This window comes from Ambystoma mexicanum, chromosome 6p, assembly GCF_040938575.1.
Source record: "Ambystoma mexicanum isolate Mex_15411 chromosome 6p, UKY_AmexF1_1, whole genome shotgun sequence".
Classification (NCBI taxonomy): domain Eukaryota; kingdom Metazoa; phylum Chordata; class Amphibia; order Caudata; family Ambystomatidae; genus Ambystoma; species Ambystoma mexicanum.
In genome coordinates this window covers 171,386,748-171,407,572 of record NC_090935.1, presented here as the reverse complement: position 1 = coordinate 171,407,572, position 20,825 = coordinate 171,386,748, and the positions used below count along the sequence as shown (strand labels likewise).

Here is a 20,825-nt window from a genome sequence, read left to right as displayed (position 1 = left end):
CCGTATTGACCTCTGACCGAGGTAGTCAGTTCATTTCACAATTTTGGCAGAAGTGTTGTCAATTGGCACAAATCGACGTAATCCAACCCCTCTTGGAAAGCGCACAGCAGCTTAATGCCTACAAACTGGCATCCTAAACAAAGTATCCACCAGTGCATCCCGGCAGCATGCACAGGTAGCTGCCTACACACGCAGAGCTGATTGCACAATCTTCAAACGTTTGTCTCGTACATTTAGCTTTTTGGCTGTTGCCTTGGGTTATATTGGAGTCATTTCCCCAATGTCTCCTCGCTACCCCAGATCACCGGGCATTGTTTCCTCTCTCTGGGAGCTGTGCTATCCCTTGAGCATCCATCCATGAATGTGCCACTTCAGTGTCTTTGAAAAAAAGGGAGTTTCCATTGTGGATCATCTAGAACTTCACCGGGTAGATTAGCATGTATCTTACTTTTGCTCTTCGCAGATGTTCTTTCGTGGGACCAAATATAGCTCTCAGTTTCTGCACGAATATCATGGGGTCTGGGTAAATAGCGAGCTTTGCTGATGCACCAAAAATACTTCCCCTCTCTCTGGAGAAGGTAGAGATATGCTCTCTGTCGTTGTAGTTCCTTGATCCTTGATTTCACTGCTCTTGGAAGCCAATGATTTCTGTTTCTACCGTGAACCCCTGAGTTAAGGTTGCTGGGCCCACCTCCTGCAGGAGTGATTTTAAACATAGGTGGTCGGGTCACTTCCTTCCTCGCTTTTGGGTTGCCCAATGATCCTTATATTATTTCTCATGGAACCTTCCTTCAAGTCTTCCACTCAATGCTCAAGAATGCACACCCTGGTGTCTAGCTCGGACATCTGCGTTCGGGTGTCACCCACATTGGATGTGTTTTCTCTAACCAGTGTCTCCACAGTTCATATCCAGTCTGACAGGGCCTGTACATCCTTCCTCAACAGCCCCACATCCATGATAACGGCATCCACCTTCGGTTCCAAGCATGTCTTCAATGAGGCAATAGCCGCAAGGATGTGGTTCACCTCTCTTGACTCCCTCTGTAGGGGGGCTGCGCCCCCCTCAGGGACTAAGGGGGGGCTCGACTCTGCATCCCAATTGACAAACACCTCCATATTTGTCTATTTAGCCTTACCATGATGATGTTGTTTGTCTGGCATATGTGTGGGTCGGTCCACTCCCAGGTGGGCAGATAACCAGCCTTCTGCTACGATGACTCCACTCTGCATACCAGCACTATCACCCTTCAGCTCCTGGGGTGTCCCAGTGCTCTAACCTAAGAAACCAAGACCAGGGCCAGTTCCATTGCTGATGGCAGATGATTAGTTCTGCTGTGTTTGTAGATATAATGTGTGCACCCCCGCCAAATGTGCTCTGCTCTTCCTTCCTCCAGGAACTATCGAACTCTCTGGCCAGTCTCTCAGGGAACTTGGTGTGTGCTTTTGGTCTGAGTGCCTAGGCAGCAGGATCAGGGGCATGACCCTCCGCTAGGTTTTGTGTATCCCAGCTCACGCCCAGCATGTGCAACTCCCCTTTGAGCAATGGCCCTCAAGGCACTCTATGTTGTCCTTTGGGTCTCCGGCCTCCGAAATGCTACCCTGTCCTGTCCATCAGCTTCATCAAGTATCAATCATTGCCAGTTAGTGGCCTTCCATGGTCCAGCTATGCTGCTTCTGCCACCTTTCTAGTCTCTCTTCTGACTTCTGACTACCTGAGACTAGGCGGTAAGTGGGAATCAAAACGTTCTTGTTTGCAGTCCTTCTGCATCACCTAGATGTCCCCTCCGCTTGAACCCACCTCCATTGTAGGGCTCCGCAGCACCACTTCCATCGGATGGCTGGGCTTGCCGCTTTCCTCTTGCAGTGTTTGCACCTTTAGCGGGACCGATCTGCCAACTCCCACTCCTCCTAAACTCAGGGGTCACAGATTTGAGCTCAGTGCTCTGTGTTACTGCTCAGGGCACCACACTGCAGGGTTCTTTCCTGCAGCCAGTTTCCTCTCACAGTGCATTTGTAGGGGATTCCCCTCAGGCTCTCCCCACCCGCCTCAGTGTTGCCCCCAGCATGCCACTGGGGTATCCAGTCATTGCATCGAATACAAAGCATTGAATGCCAAAACCATCAAACAAATGCATCGATAAAAAGCATTCAATGCATTTTTTTCAAAGGTAAAGGTTTTATTTTAATTATAATGGGTTTTAAGGGGTAAAAAAATAGGGGTTGGGGGAACCCCCCATTAAAAAATGTTTTTTAAAAAAATGCATTTGATGCTTTTTTTTCATTGCTTTTTTTATGCTAAAGCATTCAATGCTTTGGCACTCGATGCAATCATTATAAACCACCACTGGTGTTAGCGACTCTGCTTGGCTTCCTGCAGTGCACTTTGGGCATGTGGCCGCCATTTGGGAGACCTAATCTTCTTTATCTCTGTGCTGGCTTCCACCTTCTGTGGCCCTATATTTTCATTTTCCTCGTCTCAGTTCAGCTTCATGTTTTCCTCTCTGTTTTGCTAATTATTGGCAGGATCATCCAGGAGAACTCAGAGAAAGCAGCCTCACTGCATGGCTGCTGGGAACACCGACGCAATTGCATAGTTATGCCTGTTTCCCTCAGGGATATCATTGCTTCAGCCCAGTCCTCCTCCTCTAAGCTGCCCAGGACCCACTCTCACATCCCCCTTAGCTTCAGTAGAGGCTTGGACATGAAGTTTTTGATCATTTGGTAAAATTGTGATATTGTCTTCCCCTTGGCCTCCCTTCCAACAGGTTGGCCTCTATCGGGGACCTGGCATGTTATAGACTTGTGTAGGTTTACCTGTCCCGGTCCTGTAAGCCAAACTCCTCCTGCAGCTCCTGAATTGACACTAGCCTGCCCTGTACTAGGATGTCCTTCATTCCCCAGATTCCGTTATCCTGCCATGTCTTCTGCAGTCCCATTTTGTAGACCCCTAGTAATGTTATATTCCCCCAAATGGGAGTCTCCCTAGTCAATATCCCCATCCCATAGCTCTAAGGGCTGCTGCATTCGAAGCCAACGTGCAGACTCTTGGTTTTGTTATGCCAGCTGGCGGCTCATTTCCGTCCACCAATTGTAGGGCGGATCTATACCCCATAACCCTCACTTCCCCCTCGACGTGTGGCTTGCCTTCCCCCCGAACAACAACTTGTTTATTGCAATGAGCTGAGAAACCCAATAATAGTGCTGCACATTTGGGATCCCCAGTCCTCCGTCCCAGACTGATCTGTTTAGTGTTTTCAATGCTATTCTCGGGAATGTTGTTCCCCATATGATCTCCCTCTGCAGCTTCTCTATAGTGCAGAACAAACCAGCCGGTAGCTTCACTCTTTGACATTCTTAAGTCCCTTGAGATCACATACACCAACTTCGCTAATGATACTCAGATTATCATCCCCATTACTGGAAACCCCTCCAGGAACACCATCAAATCTGAAATATGCCACCATCCAAACTTGTATGGTCAACAACAATCTCTGTCTGAATGACAAGAAGACCGAACCGCTCGTTGTGGGTTCTCCTTCCTGCCTCAACAAGCTCTCCACCTCCTATGCCACTATCCATATCGATGGAACCTCCATCCCCATCCTCAAACATGTCAAAACCCTTGGGGTCTTCCTGGATGCTGAACTCAACATGCCCAAACAAATCAATGTCCTCTGCTCGTCCACTGCCTACACCACAAAGCTCATCTCCCTAAGCAAACAATTCCTGTCCCCACCCAGCTGTCTCATGCTTGCAAGAACTCTCATCAGCAAGCTTGACTACTGCAATGTCCTCCTCACTGGCACGTCCTCTACCCACTTATCTAAGCTTCAACTCCTCCAAAATAAAACCATTCATGCAGCATTGGGTTTGTGACATTCTGATCACATCACAGCCACCAGAAGAGAAGCCCACTGGCTTCCTGTCAAAGCTTGTATCGAGTTGAAAACCCTGACTCTGTCACACCTCTGTATCTATAATGCAGTCGCACCTACATTTGCTCTCACTGCCCCATCACTCGGGAACTCCCTGCCCCCTTGCATCAGGATGAAACATTGTGTAGCATCTTCAAGAAACAAATCGAGGCCTGGCCTTTCAACAAATATGACTAACTTTCCCTTTTTCTCGCCCACCTACCACCCCATTTATTTTTTGACTGCCTGAATCCCTCTCTGATATTGTACACATGCTGTGAAACCCATGAGTCTGGGAGTTACAAAAATTTGATACAAAATAATAATATAAAAAATATGTTTTTCTCACGAGTGTATGTATATGGTGCTGTTGGCTATCAGTGTAGACATGCATCTAAAATACAACTGGCAGAAGGTTTCATTAAGAAACAATAGACTTTTCTGAAAGTATAGCAACTATTCACCTGATGTCACTTTGCAGATCGGGTATAGCTAATACTTGTTCCTTCCCCTTCTGCATAAGGACATTAGAGATGTGAATGTTCATTTTAAGGTACATCATTTTAGGGAATTAACCCAACTAAGCTGCCTTTCACTCCACTGTAATGAGATGGGCTTTCTCAATATGTATTTTGCAAATATCTATGGCTCCCACGGGCTAGAATGTATGAATACACAGTAAAGCTATGGGGCATTGTACACCAGTCCACGGCCACAGTCTCTGACTATGCCTGTGAAAACACACGGTTGAGTTGGCGTTGCCAACGTCAAAAGATTATTCCCATGTTATGCATTACATGCTATCATCCTAATTTTAATCAGTTCCCTTTTATGGTCAGAAACCAACATACATTTTACACTGAAACAAACCTGCAGAATTCTATATGGAATCAGTCCTCTAGTTACTTCCTTTCCAGGTCAGCCCACCCTTTCAGTGGGCCCTTCTGATGAAAGATTGTGAGGACTTGTATTGATTGCATTTTGGCATGTATACACAATGCTGTTTTTTTTTCTTTTAAGACACATGACCGGTATGGCACATTTTAGCTCAAGGCAGCAATATGCAGACAGCTAGTCTCACCGGCCTCTGCTTATTTCCATCACAGGAAATCGTGTAGTCATGTCTACATAAGGCAGATTCTGCTTCAGGATTACTCTTTAATAAGGCCCCTGTGGTGTCTGCCAATCATTTCAAGATGTTAACCCTGTTCAGCATTTAGCCATTTGGGGCGGGGATACCCCATCTGCAGATATTCCAGAATCCTGGAGCTCTCTCTAATCTGTGGATTTGAATTTAGAGTCTACATTTTTCCCAAACTGTGTGTCTTTTAACATCATCATTTTTGATTGAGTTTTCCCATTAGTTCTCTTTAGGAAGTTGATACTATCAGGGGGAAAAAACAACTTGATTTTAGACATATGAAAATGGGTGAATGGTCCTGTTTGATTTTGAACTTAAATCCATATTTCTCCCGTATATCTTGATATGAATGTATCCCATTATTAATATATGGATGTTAGCCTTGTTAGAGAGAATATGGCAGAGTCTGTGAGTTAGGCATGAATTCTAGAATGAAGCTCACTGGAAAACCATAGACTATTTATTTACATATTAATTGATTACTAGCCAGGTTAGGAATATTGCCGCAAGTTTCAGTGACCTTAGTGACCCTGCTCCTTTATCTATGGAAAATGAAATTAAACATGCCACAGCAAGAACCTATTTTCAGGGTTTGTTCAAAATGCAATCACAATTGTGTGGCTTTAGAATAAAATGGCACGTCTTAACCACTTTGTGAAACACGCTCAAACTAATGTGCAGATTAATTTAATCTTGACTCCATTATACAAGTAATAAACTACCTTACACACCGTTTTGGGATTTGTACAAATCGAAAAGGGATAAATGAACGGAGGAACAAAGTCGTTATTTATTATGCCATTATTGCAGCGAAAAAGAGAATGTTTTGCAGATATATTAGAGCAATAAATAAAGACATGCATATATCCATACCTGTACGTTCTGTGATGATTTGTAGACAAATGAATATTACAGAAATTGGTTCAGGAACCATAAAACATTAATTACCTCTGTACAATGGAATAGAATGTTTAATGGGTTAAGGGAAAAGAATACTGAAACATTCTGGACAATGTATAATAACTCTAAAAACATAGATGCTGCGGAATACAGTAAGCTGACTGCTAAAGAGGACTAGTTAAGCAATTTAGATAACAAACTCTTTCATACCACTATGTCTAGACAAATTGTGCTAAAAGCACATTGGAGGCCACTATTTAAATTACTCAGTAGAAGACATTGTTGATATAATTAATAAATGTAAGCTCTTAAGAACCCTGGTACCAGATGGCCTAGCCAACATAGTAATTAGAATGGAGCCTTGGCTACTCCCCATATTTTAGCAAACGTTCACTAGGATCTCATCTGCCATGCAATTTCCCAATTCTTGGAAGCAGGCCTATTAAATACCAGTACAGATAAAGGACCTATTTTTAATAAAGACAATTATAGACTCTATGTCAGATACCTCTAGTAAGCTATGTGCACATTTGTCATTAAAGGAATTAAGGGCCTGGGAATATGAAAAACAACTTCTATACACTTTTCAAGCTGATTATTGACTGGGGTTTGGAACATTACATAACAACATGCTCATTCAACAACTCAACCTTGCAAAATCCCATCGAAAGAGTGCCCCCTCCCCTAGGCCTTCGCAAATCATAACCTATATCCCACTCCAAATATTGTTTCACTGACACACTAAAGAACCTCTGCACAGACAAAAGGACAGCAGAAAACAACTGAAAAAAACCAGACATCGACACACAAAAGTCACGTCAACTTCTTAGCGACAGAATACAAGGCAGCCACCATCCATGCTAAGGGGAACAAGTACAATACAAGAATCAAGAATGCCAACTCTGACAACAAAGAGCTCTTTACCATTCTTTGGGAGCTCAAATCACCTGCCACCACACCACACCATTGCATTAAGGACCTCTCCTGGTGCACTAACATTCTATATGCCCTATCTGACAAAGTCGCCTCACTTCATAAGAAAATCAAAGACAAATCATCCAAGCTTGCACCAGTCAACTTGCCACCTGACATACCTCTTCCACACAACAACCCCATCCCAAGATTCGAATTCACCCCATCTCCACCACTGAAACATAAAAAATCATCAATGGACTAAAGTCATCTAGATGCCAAGGCGACATCTGTCCGGCACCTTCATCAAAGATTGTGCTGAGAAACTAAACCCTAATCAACAACTCCTTCAATGAGATTGCAATGATGCAGGAAACCTGAAAGAATCATGGGTGCTGCCATTATTGGAGAAAAACGACCCTAGACCCAAATATCCCGACTAATTATCGACCAATCACAACAGTGCTGTTTCTTTTGAAGATTCTCGACAGAGTCACGTATCTACAAATTCAAAAATACCTGAAAACCCATAACCTCTTAGGCCTTCGTCAATCAAGCTTCCACCCAGGCCATGGGACAGTAACTGCCCTCCTGGACCTTAAAATTCAAATGGATCAGATGAAGGATAAAGGAGACCTGGCAATTCTCCTCCTCCTCTTAGAACTGTCTGCTGCATTCGACCTTGTGAACCACAATATCCTATGTCAACACTTGGAACACGCAATCCCACTTCTCAACCAATGCCATCAAATGTATCAATTCCTTCCTGGCAGACTGCACCGCGAGAGTCTTCTCATCCTTGGCAGCAGCACGACCAGTCCCAGTCACATGTGGAGTACCACAAGGATCTTGTATCTTGTGTCTCTCAGACTCTCTACAATGTTTTTACTAAGCCATTCTTTGACCTCCTTGACAAACTGGGCGTCACATACACTAACTATGCTGACGATACCTAAATTCTCATTCCTATTTCAGGAAACCAATCTATTAAACAATATTTACCTCACGATTCAACCCTGGATGGCACAATGCAAGCTTTGACAGAACGAACAAAAAAAACAAACTACTTATTATCGGCAACCCCTCTAGACTAAACTCATTACCACAAGCCTACAAATCCTTCAATATTGATGGCAACATCATCACAGTGGCTAAGGAAGTAAAAACATTAGGAGTCTACCTGGATTCATCTTTGTGTCTTATCAGACAAGCCTATGTCATTGCCTCATCAGCGGCCTACACGGCCAGACTGATCACAGCTAGCTGACCGTTCCTAACGATAGACCACTGCATCACTCTAGCTAGAGCTCTCATTTTATCTAGAATTGGCTACTGCAACTCCCTCTTTGCTGGCTCCAACAATCGAAACATCATAAGTTACAAACAACTCAGCCAGGCGTAACCTCCACTGGTTACCAGTACGTGATCGGTCAAGTTCAAAGTCTTATCTCTGAGTCATAAATGCATGTCCACACAAGCAGCCTACTCACACCTTCTAGCCATCCTAAGATTAAAACTGCAAAAAGCTGGAGGATGCAGCTTCCCAGTAATTGCAGCAAAACAGTGGAACCATATGTCCCTCTCGCTGAGAGCAGACGTGCCATTCTGGTCGTTCCTCATAGGTCTTAAAACTTGAATCTTTACCCAAGAAGCACCACTAACCTCCACAGGAATACCCTGCCACCACTGATAAACTGTACATGCAATAAGTAATGTAATCTACGTACCTACTATTTGCCAAACTGCTTTGTAACTCCTATGCAAGTCATGTGGTACGTCTGTAACCCGCTTCCACCGCTAACTAACATGTAACAATATAATCATTCAATCAATGTATTCATTCCATGTCAAACTGTGTGTAAACTAACCATTTTGCAAAGCTCTGTGGTACGACTGTTCCACACGTCCACAGCAAACCAACATGTAACCATATTCTTAAGTTAAGCGCCTAGATGCCTTAGGGCTTGGTGCATTCTCTAAATGTGCAAATAAATACATGCAAATAAATAGAAGTATCTAACAATTGTCCTGACAGAAAGCTATACATGGTCTTTGTGCATTTCATAGCAGCATGTGATACCATTATTCATAACAGGCTATGTTGGAAGCTCTCAAAGTAGAATATGCCAAATGAATAACTTAGAATGGTTCAACAACTGTATATGAATGCATACGTTCAGGACCAATTAGATACTGAGGATACTGAGGGTACTTTATCCTTGAGTGATCGCTAATAATAGATTACTTAAGCAGGGTTGTGTGGTGGACCCTGCATTGTGTAACTTAAATATTGCAGATCTGAAGGAGTTTTTAACACCGGCACATCAGTTCCCTCTGAATTTAGGCTTGGAGCACGTACTTTGCTGAGTTGTGCCGATGATCTTATGGTCCTTGACCAAAGAGCAATAAGACTTCAAAATACCTTAAATGCTCTTTCACTTTATTCTAAAGATAATGGCCTTCAGATTAATCAGGTGAAAACTAAAATCATGGTTTTTGGAAGACTTTATTTGTCAAAGGCTTTCACCAGGTATATAGAGGGCAGGAACATTGTAAAAGTAGCTTGATTTTTAATATCTAGGGTCACCATTAGAACCAAAAACACACTTGTTATTATTGAATATAGAATTTGCAAAAATGCACTGAGCAAGTTCTCTGTGGCGAAACAATTCATAAGCACACACAGTGATTTCTATGATGGGGTTACTAAAAATGTACAAGGATGGTATTGTGCAAGGAATCCTGTATGGTCTTGAGGCATATATGAATGTAAAAACAGATTGGTTGAACCTACTTGAAGTCAAAATATGGAGACCTGCCTTAGGCTTAGGCCCAATGGTACTTATACAAGCCATTAGGCTAGAACTAGGGATTCCATCTTTGAATATCTTGCTGCAAATATGGTAACATATTATATTTAAAAATGCTCCATGTTGTTAAGGATCACACCATGAGTATGTTTAGAAATTTGATAAGGCAATATTTGAATAGCGTGAGGTCCATATGCAAATTTTGGACATGGACATGAACTGCTTCATGACAGCAAAGACTGGCAATGTGATTTGAATGCAAGTTTATATTGCTGATTAAGGAAGTGAAAACTAGAGCCTTGGGGTGGGACTGGTCTAATAATATTTGCCATCTGGTGACTAAATTGATGTTCGCCAAACATATAACACAAGGCTTTACATTGAACTCACCTCAAAGATACTTAGGTTGAATTCCTTACTGCATCTTTGTAGGTTTGTTATGTAGTTACAATTGAACCAGCTACCCAATTGATAATGGCTGGACGTAGCTATACAATACTTGGAGACAGACACACATTTGTTGAATATGTAAGTCTGACAAAAATCTGGAAAAAAATAATTTTCTTACTCAATGTCTAGCCCTGTATGATGAATACCACAAAGGTTTTTGATTAAGTTTATTAATGAAATACAGAACACTGAGTGTGATTCCTTTTGGTTATGCTGCGTCTCTGGATCTTCTATGATCCTATAGGTGGCTCTGAGGGATTTGTGGATGTATATCACTGAAAATATCTTGGTAAAGCATGTCTGGTAATAGATCGGACTACTGCAAAGGAATCCTATTAAGATTAATTGGAATTAGTACTCTGATTGTCTTATAAAGAATGTGTGATATGTATATAAGGTAATTAATATAAAAAGCTTAATTGGTACTTTTCTTTTTGTATATCTCTTGTTCATTTTTTTGCGGTTTTTGTATGTTGAAGTGAGAAAGGTTTATGACTGTATCTGACTAATAGTACAAAATAAAATAAATACATAGAAGGTATCAATTCCTAGGTATCTTGGGAATTATGACCCACTGGTCCTATCTTGGGTCCTAAAGACAGGTTCAATCCCCAGTTCCCTACCTTAGGCAAATACATTTAATTTGTTATTGATATGTTGTATTTCATTTTTCTCCTTTAATGTTTGCTTATTATTTTATACTGCTCCTTCAGTTGCATTCAAAATGTAGCTATCTGCTGATATTATGTATTCACCCTGCATTATTGTGTGTTTTTACCTTTCAAGAGTTGTCATAGGTGATTAGTAGACAATGATCCTTTGTTTTATTTTTCCTTGTTTTTATTTTTCATTGTACCGTGAATGATTGACACTACCCCAATTGTTGTTAGGCATAGTAATAGTAGCCGCCTGTCCTTTAAAGCCGTCTGCCTTCCCCTCCTTCCTTTCCATCCCTCTGTCCTGTGGAACTACCTCAATGGCCATTAGGCATGGTAATAGTAGCTGCCTGCCTTCTGCAGCTTTCTTCTCCTCCCCTGCCCTTGCCCCCTTTTTTCATTTCTTTTTATCTTAGCACTCGCTCTTATAATCTGTCCCTCAACCTCTGATAACAGTGTGCCTGTCCCCCCTTTCCCTCCTTGTCTTCTCCTCCCACTCCCTCCCCAGTACTACCTACAATAGTCATTGACCGTTACAGATAGTCACTTCTTCTGTTCCTCTTCTTGCCCTTTCTCTCCACACGCCCCACCTACCCTCCTCCCCCCTTTTGCCATTCATTTACTGCAACAATTGTCATCAGGCATACAAATGTTACTGCTAGTATTGTCTCCTTTTTTCCTTCCCCTTCTCTACCTTATTGTTCCATGTACTTGTACTATATGATAGTTTATTGTTCACATTCTCATTTGTTTCAAGGACCTGTAAGAATGTAACTGTATTGTCCCATGTTCCCTCCCTCATTGAAGCGCTTTGAAACACATTGGTCCTCATTACAAATCAGGCGGTCTGGAAATAACGGTGGCGGTAAACCCGCCGCCACCGTTGTTTCCGGACCGCCTGATCCCGACTCCTGCAGGTGGGAGGTGATGTTCCCGCCAGGTTTTACCTGGCGGGTTTAACACCGCCCGCCTGCAGGCGGAAGAGGAAACACCGTCTCCGTGATTCCTGGAAAACCGGGGTTGTAATGCCCCGGTAATTCCGGGAATCACGGAGGCGGAATGGTAATACGAGTCCGCCGGTAACCAGTCGGTTTTACCGCCTCGGTTACCGCCGGACTCGTAATGAGGCCCATTGTGTATAGGTGCTATAAAAATAAACAATCAATCAATCAATCAATCAATCAATCAATGCTTGGTTGGAAATTCATTTCATGGTATATTGTTGTTGTTTGGGAGTGTTTACTGCTGATCCACATTTTGCAAGAATATAGCCTCTCTTTTTACAACAGGAGGAGCCAGAATTGAGCTTGGCATTTTATACAGTAGTGTAGCACTGTTGGTGGAGGGAGAGATTCATTTTTATTGGTCTGACAGGCATTGTTGATGGAGCTACGTTTTTTGTGTTTTGCTGAACTGCAGGAGGGTGGACCATTTCAAGCATCTACCGAGATTGAGTTCCAGATGATCGGGCATGGCAGGAGAAGGAATGCTTGTGAGTATTCTATTTGCGGGAACGTTTTGACTCCAACATTTTGATAGTTTTGCTAGCCAAGGTGCCTTTGACATGTGCAGGGGAGAGTTCCATCTGTTTATTGTTCATAGAGTAGGTCAGAGAGAATAGGGAGTCATGTTGGTGTTTTGCTGGTTGGGTCTTGGAGATTTTGAACTCTAGAGGAGGATGTCATTAGAGTAGTAAACTGCTGATGAGGAGAGAAAGTAAGAAAGTTAATTGATGAAGATGATATCTGTATAAATGATCAACAAAAAAAAACGAAATGAAGAAAATGCCTAATAGGGCATTGAAAGCAAAAATTTATTTAAAAGAATGTTGATCGAGGAGAGCAGGGTTTGCAGGGGTTTCCCCCCTGTTACAGGTTAGTACCAGCCCCGGGTCCCCTCCATAGTAATGCCCAGCCCCCAATACCTCAAGAAGCACTCAGACACAGGTCTGCATAATACGGGTTCCCGGCGGCTACTGCAGACAAAGGGGGTGCACTTTATTCAACGCGCCTGCACGATGCTAAAGTTAGCGTCGCACATGCGTACAAATCACATGACTCCGTAACACACCCCTCTCCTTGATTGACATTCCAGAAATTCAGGCGTTGCAGGAGTGTCTCCCGCTTCCATAAAAAGGAAAGCGGGTGACAAGCAATGCAAAAAAAAAAAACGAAAGGGCCCTACTGCGCCTTTTTCCTTCCATGTGCGTGAAGGGAACAGGCATTGCAAAGGCATTGGTGGGGCGGCAGTGGCTATGTGCCACCAGAAGGTAAGTAAGTGTTTGGTGGGAGTGGGTGGGTCCGAGATATCTCTTTGAGACACATTTTTCTTTCCCTCAATCACTTCGGATTCAAACAAATCTTGGTAAACCAATGAAGATACCATTCCCTAGAAGTGGCCTGTAAATAAGGTGAAATGTAATTGACTAATTACTTGAGATGTAGAACCTGCATGACAGGGATTCAAAGGTGTTTTGTATGGAAGTTGAAATTACCATGCTGGGCCAGTCGATTTTATGGATATTAGCAGTGTGTGTGACTGCTGAGCAGGCATGAAACATCATACCCAGGCAGAGATGAACAGAAGGCACATTTTGTGGGGGGTTTACAGACGATATTGATGAGGTTTGCTAGGTGAGCTGTCCGGGGCTGCTCTGGGAATTGGCTAAGTAATTCCTGAAGAGGATGGGAATGGATTGTGCTGAGTGGAGACACATGGTGATATTTACCTGTTGTAGCACTGTCCACTGCCTGGACGTTCCTGGGTGTAATGCTGTATTTAGCTGCCCCCTCCCCATTGTATATAAGTGCCTATATGCCTGGATCTTGTATTTAGCTGCCCCCCTGTTGTATGTAAGTGCATGTATGCCTGAATCTTGTATTTAGCTGTCCCCCTGTTGTATGTAGATGCCTGTGTGCCTGAATCTTGTATTTAGCTGCCCCCTCCTGTTGTATGTAAGTGCCTGTATGCCTGAATCTTGTATTTAGCTGCCCCCTGTTGTATTTAAGTGTCTGTATGCCTGAAACCTGTATTTAGCTGCCCCCCTGTTGTATGTAAGTGCCTGTATGCTTGAATCTTGTATTTTGCTGTCCCCCCTGTTGTATGCAAGTCCCTGTATGCCTGAATCATGTATTTAGCTGCCCCCCGTCGTAAGTGAATGTATGCTGGAATCTTGTATTTAGCTGCCCCCCTGTTGTATGTAAGTGTCTGTATGCCTGAATTGCGTATTTAACTACTCCTGTTTTTTGTAAGTGCCTGTATGCCTGATTCCTGTATTTAGCTGTCCCCCCGTTATATGTAAGTGCCTGCATGCCTGAATCTTGTATTTAGCTGTCCCCTCCGCTTGTATTTATGTGCCTGTATGCCTGAATTTTGTATTTAGCTGCCCCCCGTTGTATGTAAGTGCCTGTATGCCCGAATCTTGTATTTTGCTGCCCCCCTGTTGTGTGTAAGTGCCTGTATGCATTATGTTTGTATTTAGCTGTCCCCCTCTCATGGCATCCCTCATTTGCCATACCTCCTCTGCTTCAACTATCCCTCCCTGCCCGAAGTCTGAGTCTGATTGTCACATCATGGTGGTACCATCACCGCCCTGTTGCTGATGCTTTGAATTGACTTTTTTGACTCATGTTGGTTCACCCATCTTGAATCTCATCGTTCTCATGCTGGACTTCATTGAAGCATCACGTAATCATGGGGCCCTGAAGCATGTTGTGCCCATCTATGACTTTGAATCTCAGGAATGCACGTGCTGGACTGTTGCAACATAAGGTGTTCAGTATTGTCCTCTGCATCTTGGCAGTGCTCAATCCATCTGTTTGTTTGTTCCATAACATTGTATTTCGCAGCAATTGCTTCTTTTCATTGCACTCACTGTTTCTCAGCCTTCTCTTCCTCTCCCTTTCCTGTACTTTTTCTCCCCCCCGCCCTCCCCTCACCATATTCAATGCAATTGCACTGTCAGAAATGTTGTCAGGCCTAGTTTGATAGTTGCTGTCTGTTCGTTTCCTTCCTTCCCGCCTTCCCCCTCCCCATTGACCCTTACCGACTGTCAATGCCCCTGCATTGCATTCAGAAATGTCATCAGGCCTGGTACGATAGTCCCTTTTCTGTTCCTGCCCCTCCTCCCTCCCCCCTCTTCTCTCCCTTACCTTTTTGTCAATACCCTTGCACTATCAGAAATGTTGTCAGGTCTAGCATGATAGTCGCTTGTCTGTTCCTCTCCCTCCCCCATTCCTTTCATTCCCTCACCTACTGTCACCCCCTAGCACTATCGGAAATGTCATCAGAAATAGTGCAATAGTCGCTTATCTGTTCCTCTCCCTCCTCCCCTCCACACCCCCTCACTCCCTTCCCTCGCCTTCTGTCTACCCCCTTGAATTAACAGAAATGTTATGAGGCCTAGTACGATAGTCGTTGTCTGTTCCTCTCTTTCTGACCTCCTCCTCCCTCCCTACGTTGCCTCACTTATTGTCAATGCTCTGAAATGTCAGCAGGCCTAGTACAATAGTTAATATTTTCCATTCTTAATTCTCAAGGCCTTGCAAGAATGTTATTGAATTTTCCCTTGCTCCCTCCCCTGCCTTGAAGCGCTGTGAAACACATGTGTATAGGTGCTATACAGATAAACTATTAAAGCCTAAGAGTAAGTGGCCATTGTCCTTTTCCAGGGCCTGGCAGGACCAAACAAGTGTTGCCATTTTTCTACGAGAGCCCTTCACTTCGGACTCCCGGGAAGAGAGGTCCTGTGAACTAAAAGCTAAGATTGGAAAAGAAATGGACACACCTTAGTGGTCGGTGGGGATAGAGCCACAGAAAGAAAAGAGGCTTGAATGCATATTAAATAGGGGGAAAACAATGTCAACAAAACAAGAAGGCACCAAAAGATTAACAGTGATTGACTGGTGTTTGGGGTTTAGGTCTTGTTACCTAGATCCACTTCCACCAGCTCACCAACTGCAAATTAAAACAGGTTGGGAGGCTACTTAAACAGGGGAAAAAAGGGGGGAAAAGCAAGAAGGCACCAAAAAATTAACAGTGATTGGCATGTGGCTGGGATTTGGTCATGTGACATTTATCCACTTGCACTAGCTCACCAACTCCCCTTAACCCCTGCTACTATTATAAACATGAAAAGATTATACTACTCTATTATATTGTTTTATTTTTATGACTGAAACATCTCTAAGCTGAGTTGTGGTACTTAGTTAGCACAGAGCATATGGGAATATGATCTTGTCCGTGTACTTCTTCTTAATACAATAGCGTTTCAATACAGTGCTAAATGATATATTTAAAAAAAAAAAATTCTTACAAATAATATTCGAGCAAAAATGTGTGCAGTTCTTAATTCTGTACGGTATGAACTACTGGTCTTTACTGGATGCAGTGTCACCTGCATTCTCCGCTTCATAGATTGTTCCCATTCTGACGATTTATACAAGAATTACAGCACAATCATAGCTTAGCTGAGAAAATGTTCAACTGGAAAGAATCCTTGAAAAAGAGTGTTTACATACGGCTTTTGCCATTACTCTTTCCATATGATAAGTTTATTTCTTCTAATTTTCTACCATTTACTGTTTAAAATGTGTGTCGCCAGTATGAGAAGTATTTTCTTATGTACCTTAACACTGTTAACTCGTGTTCTCTCCCTCCTTCGTTAATCAGTGAATGGAAATTGCGTCCATTGTTTGATGAAAACAGTGTTTTGCAGCCTTTGCTCCCACTATGACCATGTAGATGCAAATTAAGTTAACATTCATCAAGGTTGTGATGTTTTTGTTTGCCCGGGTCGTTTGCCTTCCCAATGGTAGAAAGCTACAATCCTAAAATGCAATCATTGCCCCACAACAACCACTCATGAATCTAGATCATTAAGGGAAAAATCGCAATTAGTCCTATATGCAAGGTGGCTGTTATGTTATGTAAACTTGATGTGTTATGTTATGTAACCTTGATAAAGCGCACATACACCCAAAGGCATCTTGGCGCAGGTTACTGAAGAGAAATCTAGGAACAAAGCAGCTCGAGAACAGCATAAGAGTCTAGAAAAGAGTGGTTTTCAGCAGCCGGCGAAAGGTGAGATGGTCTTCAGTTGCACGAAGAGCAGTGGGCAGCTCGTTCCAGGCTCTAGCAGCTGCCACCAAAAAGGCGCGGCCTCCCATACGAGATAAACGATAGCGGGGGCAATGAGAAGACACGCAGACTGAAAGCGCAACAGGCGAGCAGGAGTGTAGTGAGTAAACTTTGCTTGGAGATACTCAGCACCCAAGCTATAAAAAGCACAATGCACCAGACACAATGATTTAAACAAGATTCGTCTGGCCACAAGAAGCCAATGTAGTTTCCTAAGCAACAGAGAGATATGAGATCCAAAGCGAGGACAGAGTATGGAACGGACAGCAGCATTTTGCAGCAGTTGAAGCCTTTGGATTAGATAGCGAGGCTGAGCCAAATAAAGGGAGTTGCAATAGTCAAGAGTCCTGAGAACCAAGGCTGCCACTATTGGAGCCTGGCATTCGGCAGGAATGAAGGGCATGACTTTCCGCAAAATGCGGAATTTAAAATGACCAGCACTACAAACACTAGCCACCTAGTTACCTAGAGAGAGAGAGGCAGAGACTTTAATGCCGAGATTACGGACTGATTGAACCGGAAGAGGAAGAGGGCCAAGGCTCGAAGGCCAGAATTGCGAGGTCCAAAAAAGAAGGGGAGACGAAGTGTCCACAACCAGGACCTTGGTCTTACTGCCATTCAATTTTAGCCAGTTAGCCATCATCCAGTGCCCCAGATCTTGCAAACAGTTCCTAAGTCATACGGCAGTCTTAGCTTGAGTAAGATCAAGGCGGACGAGAATCTGTGTGTCGTCTGCATAAGAATAATAGCGGAAGCCATGTGAATGAATAAGAAGTAGGAGAGATGTAGTATAGATGTTGAAAAGAATAGGAGAGAGTGCAGAGGCTGAGGAACGCCACAGACAAGTGTAGCCAGCTTAGATCGGAATGGGGGAAGGGAAAAAGACTGAGAACTATCGGACAGAAACGATTTGAACCAATCAAGGACCTGGCCAGAAAGACCTGTGTTGGAAAGACGAGAGAGCAGGATGTAATGATCGATGGTGTCGAAAGCAGCCGACCGATCCAAAAGTAGGAGTGCTCCGACACCACCCTTGTCCACCAAACATACCAGGTCATCAAGCACCGAGTTCAAGACAGATTCAGTGCCCCTCCCGGGGCGGAAGCCAGACTGAAAAGGATCAAAGAAATGAGAAGACTCGAGAAAGTTAGATAGAAGAGGGGACACCAGTGCCTCCATCAGCTTCATGAGAAAAGGAAGAAGAGAGATAGGACGGTAATTGGACAATACATCAGGATCAAGAGATGGCTTCTTAAGGAGAGGGACAACCAGGGCGTGCTTAAGAGAGGGAGGAATAAGCCCTGTGGAGAAAGAAGTGTTAACAGCAGTGGTGATATGTTCAATGATGTCAGCAGATAATTCCTTTAGCAAAGTAAGAGGTATAGCATCATTAGGGGATGCAGACTTTAGTCTAGAGATGGCTGACAATACGTCAGAGTTAGAGAACAGCGGAAACAAAGACCAAGAAGCAGTTGGAGAAGGGGAGGGAGTAACAATACTAGGAGCTGTAGGCGATGACAAGCCATCTTTTATGTGGTCGCGGATAATAGAGATTTTTTCAGGGAAGAAATCCGAAAGAGAGTCGCACAGACCTCGCGATGGAGGGACTGAGACCTTACCATTCTCGGGAGAGGAGAGGGATTGGACAAGGTCAAAGAGGGCCTTAGGTTTATTAAGAGCGGATTGAACTTTCTGACTATAGTAGAGCTTTATAGCAACAGTCAGAGCCTTATGATAGGCCGAAAGAGAGCAGCAAAATAGGTTCTTAGCTGAGTGCTGTTCTGAACCTGAGTATGAAATAAGGAACAACAACTCAAGGGCCAGTTTTAAGGGGAAGTCAGGATCCACCCCCTGCTCCCTGATTTTTGGAAGAGCACTAGCTCTTGGCACAGTAGAGGTAACCGGGAGGAACTGGTGTAACCTCTGGCAATGAACATTATTGGTGGCCATACTGAAGCCCAACATGTGTGTGGTGAACACATCTATTTAATGTTTTCATCATGTCAGGGAATGACTGGCCATATATCATAAGGGTGTGCAAAAATGAACATCTAGGGGGCAGCACTAACATTCTGAAGTTGTTTTTTGTCAATAGGTTTCTGGTATAAGACTTGATCTAAATTGAACTTTTCAACAGTAGACATCACAAAAGGTATAGCTAAACCATTAGCAATAGAGCCACCAATAGCACTATGACTAATGGAATGGAATGCGGATGATCTAATAATTAATTTACTAGAGCCTCACAGACAAAGTATTTCAAGTGAGTCTTGCAAATGTTGCTTTTTGGAAACGCTGAATTAAACTCAGGCCTTTATAGATTAACTGTATTATAGTGTTTAAAAGCAAGAAAATAAAGTCTTAAGTTGGCAGGGAGGATAGCTCAAGGGCAACATAGTTGTCTCGGAAGAAATAAAATGCAAAGAAACCCAGGTTTGAAACCCGGTCCTGCGCTAGAGAATGGTCTCTGGTTGGTTTCCGGTATTACGTGTGTTATAGAAGTTTAGAAGTTTAATTTTTTTATTAAAGAGAGACATTTGTTTTTTTTTTTTATCTATGTTGATGTGATTTGGTTAATCATACATATAGTTAGAAACATTTGTGGTTGCATAGTTATGGAAACCTGCATCTTTTGTTTACTTTCCAAAAGTGATTTATCTTCAATTACTTGATACAATTTTTTCTCCATTTAGTTCGATTTACTGTCATGCCTTTGCACAAAGAACAGTAGGGAATCTGTCCATCTATGGCATCCCTGGATAAAGGAAGAATCAAGTTATGTTGGATTGATGGTGTCATTGTAGCAGCATTGATTATTAGGACCTGTTTAGTGCAAAGGTGCAATGAACCTGTTTAGGTTGCTGATATTGTGACACAATAACCTGTGCACCACAGGTGTACAAGGATGAGAAGTGGTTAAACCACCCACTCAGCCCTCACAATTCTACAAAGTGTTATCATCTCAAACCTCTGGCACAGTTACTGCCTTTCCTGTCATCAGAAAAATGTGCAACAATGTTGCGCGCCATTATAGGTGCAATAATTGATTACTGTTCAGGTCTGCTGTTGGGTATTTCCAAGCAGGATCTTACCCAGCTTCAAGTGATCCAAAATAAGGTTGTGCACATTGTGACAGGGCTTCAAAAGAGAGACTATGTAACACTAGCCCGGAGAGCTTTACACTGGCTCCCTATTCGTAGCCGGATCATCTACCGTGTGCTGTGTATTACGCATAATTGAACCAGTTTAGGTCGCTGATGTTGTGACAAAATGACCTCTGAACCACGTGTGTGCAAGGATGAGAAGTGGCTAAACCACCTACTCAGCCCTCACACTTCTACACATGTTATCATCTAAAACGTCTGGCACAGTTACAGCCTTTCCTGTCTTCAGAAAATTTTGCAACAATGGCGCGTGCCACTATAGGTGCAAAAATGGATTACTGTTCACTTCTGCTATTGGGTATTTCTAAGCAGGAACTTACCCGGCTGCAAGTGATCCAAAATAAGGCTGTGCGCATTGTGGCAGGGCTTCAAAAGAGAGACTATGTAACACTAGCCCGGAGAGCTTTACACTGGCTCCCCATTCGTAGCTGGATCATTTACAGTGTGATGTGTATTACGCATAATTGTCTCACAGGGCTTCCTAAGTATCTGGCCAGCCGCATTTCACGCCTTCCTGTGCGTAGAGTTCTAAGGTGTAACTCTAGCAGCCTCTTGGAAACACAGAGAGCACACTTTGCCTACGTGGAGCGTAGATCTTTTCCACATGCAGCTCCATGGCTGTGGAACATGCTTCCACTAGACATGAGGTCATGTCCTAATCTGCAACTTTTTAAGAGCATATTGAAAACACATCTTTTGAATAATGACTGCTAATTTATTCTGACTCTGTACTCTTGTCT

The 20,825-nt window shown here is 43.2% G+C and overlaps 1 long non-coding RNA gene across 1 annotated transcript in view; it reads left to right on the top strand.

Annotated features, from left to right (window-relative positions):
- LOC138510894 (uncharacterized) overlaps window positions 1-20,825 on the top strand; it is a 269,209-nt gene that overhangs the window by 171,545 nt on the left and 76,839 nt on the right. The window contains exon 2 of the long non-coding RNA XR_011280448.1: window positions 12,203-12,275. This is a non-coding gene — a long non-coding RNA (uncharacterized lncRNA). The remainder of the gene's footprint in view (window positions 1-12,202; window positions 12,276-20,825) is intronic.